Below are 6,000 nucleotides of genomic sequence, written 5' to 3'. Positions count from 1 at the left end.
GTGTTCATCTGAAGGGCTTACACGCTTAGTCACTCGGGTGTACGTCGAGGCGCGCCGTCTGCATTATGTCTGACTCAAACGGAAAGTCTTTGGAAACAATGGATTGAGTTCCGGTGACTTTAACCGGATGCCGTTTTCCCGGAATGCCGAGAACAGTTCTTGGGGCAAGTCAAGCGCATTAAAATGTGGAAACGCTTCACGAATTTGCGTGTCATCCTTGCGCAGGGGCCATGCTAATCTTCTCTGTATCGATTCCAATTTATCATATGTGCTGCCTGAGCAAGCACACTGACTCACGGGCAATGGGTGCCTTATAGACCCCCTCTGAGAAAACCATCCCTTTTCAGCGGTGCAGCCCGAATTGCTGCTACTAGACTGGCAGTGATTAGCATAAAATCGGGCAGGGCCAGCTGTTGTTGTTGCAGCTGGAGGCCGTTCTCAGCTACTGTGGGAGGTCTGGGGCTGCTTAGCAGCTTCAGGACCTGGCTGACTTGCAGTAACTGACAGAGCCACGTATTCTTTGCAAAGTCTGTGCAGGACAATTGATCTGAAACACGCCAGCCATTTCACCTCTGAATGCCAAACTCCAGTCTGGTTTTCCAAATGTAAGGAGATTGTGTGCTCCTAGAAACCAGTCTGAAGCGCTTGTGTTACTCTTTTCTCATGTTCCAGAGTCTCTCTTTAATACTTTGTGTTCATCTGAAGAGCTTACACGCTTAGACACTCGGGTGTACGTCGAGGCGCGCCGTCTGCATTATGTCTGACTCAAACGGAAAGTCTTTGGAAACAATGGATTGAGTTCCGGTGACTTTAACCGGATGCCGTTTTCCCGGAATGCCGAGAACAGTTCTTGGGGCAAGTCAAGCGCATTAAAATGTGGAAACGCTTCACGAATTTGCGTGTCATCCTTGCGCAGGGGCCATGCTAATCTTCTCTGTATCGATTCCAATTTATCATATGTGCTGCCTGAGCAAGCACACTGAGTGACGGGCAATGGGTGCCTTATAGACCCCCTCTGAGAAAACCATCCCTTTTCAGCGGTGCAGCCCGAATTGCTGCTACTAGACTGGCAGTGATTAGCATAAAATCGGACAGGGCCAGCTGTTGTTGTTGTTGCAGCTGGAGGCCGTTCTCAGCTACTGTGGGAGGTCTGGGGCTGCTTAGCAGCTTCACGACCTGGCTGACTTGCAGTAACTGACAGAGCCACGTATTCTTTGCAAAGTCTGTGCAGGACAATTGATCTGTAACACGCCAGCCATTTCACCTCTGAATGCCAAACTCCAGTCTGGTTTTCCAAATGTAAGGAGATTGTGTGCTCCTAGAAACCAGTCTGAAGCGCTTGTGTTACTCTTTTCTCATGTTCCAGAGTCTCTCTTTAATACTTTGTGTTCATCTGAAGAGCTTACACGCTTAGACACTCGGGTGTACGTCGAGGCGCGCCGTCTGCATTATGTCTTATTCAAGGGATTTTCAGTAAGTCAACATTCCAAGGGTATATTTAAACATTCTAGAATTCTTACTCAACATCATACCACCATAAGTGCACATTGTAAAGTTATACTTATACACTATAGAGCCCGTCATCAATATTTTTATACTGTATTTAATTATTTTAAAATATTAGCTGTAACTGTCAACATTGCAACAATATAATTAAACATTCTTGAGCCCGTCTTAAACATTATAGTACCACATATCAACATTTTTAAGGTAATATTTAAAAATTCTAGAGCGTGACTTCAACATTCAAAGACTGTATTTAAACATTCTAGAATATTAGCCTAACATAACAGAACCACATATCAAAATTCATAGGGTACTTTTTCAGACCCTAGAGCGTGACTTCAACATACAGACTTTATTTAAACATTCATAAACTTTCCCCAACATGTGAATTTAAATATTCTAGCCCTTACTGAACAGTAATATACAGTATTTAAACATTTTAGAATATTAGCTAAACATTTTAGAACCAGTAGTCCATGTTCTAAAGATATATTTTTACAATATCGACCCTGATTTAATATTCCGACACCGTACTTAAATATTCTATGACATTAACTCAACATTCTAGAACAACATATGAACATTCGAAAATTATACTTGAACATTCTAGAGAACATCATTAACATTCCGATACTGTATTTACACATTTTAGAACCTGAGTACAATATTTCAAAACTTGTTTAAACATTCTAGAAATAATTATCCAACATCATACAACCATATTTCAACATTCTAAAAGTATATTTTTTCATTGTAGGGGCTTTCTTAAATATTCCAAGACTGTATTTAAACATTCTACAGCAGGGGTGTCCAATCCTGGTCCTCAAGGGCCACTATCCTGCTAGTTTTCTTACCATCTCTGTCCTACACACTGCTGATTACCTGGATCAGGTGTGTTCAGCCAATCAGAAGCTAGAGCTGCAGCAACATTTTGATACTGCTGGTCCTGGAGAGTTTAATACGGTATCTAAACATTTTAGAATATTACCTAAACATTCTAGAAACATTAGATAACATTCTTAAGGTATTTCTAAACGTTCTACTTTAATATTCCTTGTCTAAACTAAAACAATCTAGAACAATACATCAATATTCAAACTTTATATTTAAACATTCTAGAGCCTGACTTCAACATTCCCAGACTATATTTGAACATTCTAGAAAAAAGAAATTGACATTGTAGAAACTAGAATTCTAGAAAAACCTCACCCCAACATTGTACAACTGTATTTTAACTGTCTAGAACAGCCTACTGCTGTAACTCATTGTGCATGAAGAATATTTTGAAGATGTTTACAAACATGCTTTCTTTAATGCTGATAATTTAACATTCTAGAAACATAAGTCAACATTCTAAAGAAACATATTATGTAGTATATTTAACACTTCAATATTCTGTAACTCAAACATTCTATATTCTCTGCCAAGACTAGAAAGACGTCAACTCCTGCAACAGAACACAGTTGGTTTAGCTGTTGATTTTAGAAAGAGATGATTGAATTCATGATTTTATTGCAGTAATAGTGAGGATTTACTTGAATCTTTGTCTGAGAGCTGCAAATATTTGAACAATAATGGGTTGATCTAGGTAACAGCAGTGATTAATATATATACATTACATATTACAAACATGGTAGTTATGTACAGATACTTGTGCTCTAGTATTTTCATTTCACACCACCTTGGACTGATTCTCCTACTCAATATGTAGGCCTTTTTCATGGGAGACATTTCTTTGCATTCTGTCTCACTGTCATGGTTTTCTAAAGCTGGATGTTAATTTATCCATTCTCATATTACACATAAAAAACCTGAGAAACAGAAACCGTTTATTAAATGCCACTCTAAGCATTTGATCTTGTTTTCCTTTGTAGTGGTTTAGAGACTTCCTGATCTTCTGAGATCACTACTAGACAGCATCCTTTTGAAACAGGCCACCTTGGGTACTGTATGTGTTTGTACATTGCAAAACTCTACTTAGGTAGAACAATCTTATCTAACAATATTTACATGCTCAGCCACCACCTGCACTTCTCCAGTAAACATTAGCATTGTAATGGTTCCTACTTCAACTGGTTCAGAGTAGGACACAACAATACTATGATTGGTTAAAAGATTTATCTTAAAAAGCTTAAAAAGCTTAAAAAAGGGTGAATAGGGCCGAGTTGTGAACGCCACTGAGTACTCAGGACCCCTGCCTGAATTTGGACAACTTGATGGCGGCCTCTTTGTCCGGTTTGGTGGGATGGAAAACCTTATCAGTTCTTCACCTATCAGTTCTTCTGAAAAACTCTTATAGGATGAACAGTTGGCTGAAGCTGGACTCCATTCGGCCGTTGCCCATGCTCTCGTGGGTCCAGTCAATAAAGAAACGACGAATGCCACCTTGGCCTGCTCTGAAACAAAAACAGATGGTTGAAGGCTGAAGTAAATGGTACATTGTTTGAGGAAGGGCCTACAGTTCTCTGGATTGCCATTGTAGAGTGGCGCTTTGTTCAGTGCCAGTTCGCATGAGAGAGGAGGAGAGAACACTGGTTCGGAAGTCTTGGGAGCCGGCGTCTCCCGTGACATCAACTTGCGGTAGTTATCTCCCAAACCTGGAATGGTGATAAACAGGGTCCCCAGGCAGGTTCCGATATTGGTCAGAGCGCCCTCTACCTGTCCCCTCCAAGCCTGGTCTTTGACGGACTGTGTTTTGTGACCAGAAAGTTCTGACATGTAGGTCAGACAGGCAGGAAGAGTTGGGACCATGAAACCAACATACCACAACAAATACAACAGAGGACCTAAGTATGTAGTGTTACTCCCTGCAAGATACTGTACTGCATTGCTGACCATGATGAGTGAACTTCCAATAATTGAGACAGACATCAGCCAAAATGAAGTTTATGTTGCGTGTGAGGACTTAGAGGTGCATATTGGGCCACCAACTGAAGATAGCAAAAGTGATCTTGCATGAAAGGTTTTGTGGACAGAGGACAATTCTTAGGAGAAAAGTTGAAAGCCCCCAGAAGTAAGTGTCTTTCAAGCCAAACCTGCCTGATTTCTCTTTAATTGTCTTGACAAAAGTATGCACATGTACACTGAGCTATTATTGTAGATGATTTTCTCAAGGCATTTATGGACAAAAAGGTAAGGAATATAGAAATAAAGATGGAGTTCAAAAATGAGTTTAAAGAGAAGTGTGCACTGCTTTCTGGGTGCAATTCCCAAAACAATGTGAAGGCAAAAACAGCGGGCACCAAGATTTACACCTGGCTAATTAAAGGCTCAGTGGCAAGCTGTGGGAAGGATTTAGGCAAAAGAAATCACAGACCATGGTGTGATCCTAGTGAGATTGTCAAAGGCTTTATTATGGCATGTATCCCTGGTGTGGATTCAATGGATAATGTAGTGCTCATGTCATTTTTCAATAACGTCTTGTCCGATGGTGAGCAGTTAACTGTTTATAGAACTATTCAGGGCACATTAGAAGATAATGAAAGAGACAATTTACTTGAATTATTTTAGAAATAGGGTTCACATTGCCTTCCTTTAGAGCAGAACACCAAAGTATAAAGCTGTACTGCAAAAAAGCCAAATACATAATAGATTGTATTTCTCACGCACACACACGTGGAGCCATAATTGATCTTCCTTATACATATACATATAAGTCTTACCCTGAATTTCAAACATTTATAATATTCTATTAGGTGACTTCTTCGCCATGGACATAATAAGAAGTGTTCATATGCAATGCTAAATGCATTCCCCTGAACATCCTCACACTACCTCCTCTTGTCATTACGCAATATTTGTGTGTATATTCGTAATCTATGTTCACAGATATGTTGCAGCACTCAGGCTTGACTTTAGTGACTAAATTACATTATTTCAAATTAGGCAAAATGTCCATACTGGTTTATAAAACTAAGTTCCTTGACATGTTCATGTCTGGTTATATGTGAGACTGTTCAGGAAGTCAGTCTTCTTAAAATCTCTATTTTTGATCTGTTTTATGAATTTGGTGTTGAGTCTCTATCATGTTTGTAGCACACCTATTTCATGTATTTCTTCAATCCTGAAAAATACTGTTTACTCTGTTGGGCCATTGTTTATTATTTTACCACTGGATGTTTTCATACGATAAATTTGTAAGTTTTACTTGACAATGTCTCTTGCATCTTTACTACTGTTTTAATTCATTATTCATATATTTCCTTTGTATTGATATAAAAATGGCATTTGACTAAGGGCTCTTTTCATTACAATTGTAGTAGATTTATAAGAGGATAGTCATTTGGATTTGTTGTGTCCTCTTCTGAAGCGACTGGATCTTCCTCATCATCACTACTATCGGATTTTTCCTTAATCCTTGCAGGAGGAGCCCATTCCTCCTCCTCATCATCTTCCCCTAGCTGCTCCATGTCGCCAGCATTACCAGCCAGCCATGTTCAGAGCCTCTTCGACACTGTAATTGCTTGCCATCTAAAAATACACACACAGGACCAC

The 6,000-nt window shown here is 39.6% G+C and overlaps 2 non-coding genes across 2 annotated transcripts; both read right to left on the bottom strand.

The window, feature by feature from the left end:
* Positions 1-180: 180 nt before the first annotated feature.
* Positions 181-287, bottom strand: LOC113166509. Its single transcript, XR_003299178.1, has one exon. It is a non-coding gene; the product is annotated as a U6 spliceosomal RNA (small nuclear RNA).
* A 584-nt stretch (positions 288-871) lies between these two features.
* Positions 872-978, bottom strand: LOC113166508. Its single transcript, XR_003299177.1, has one exon. It is a non-coding gene; the product is annotated as a U6 spliceosomal RNA (small nuclear RNA).
* Positions 979-6,000: the final 5,022 nt, after the last annotated feature.

Source organism: Anabas testudineus, chromosome 6 (genome assembly GCF_900324465.2).
Source record: "Anabas testudineus chromosome 6, fAnaTes1.2, whole genome shotgun sequence".
Lineage (NCBI taxonomy): Eukaryota > Metazoa > Chordata > Actinopteri > Anabantiformes > Anabantidae > Anabas > Anabas testudineus.
This window is presented reverse-complemented; position numbering and strand designations above follow the sequence as displayed.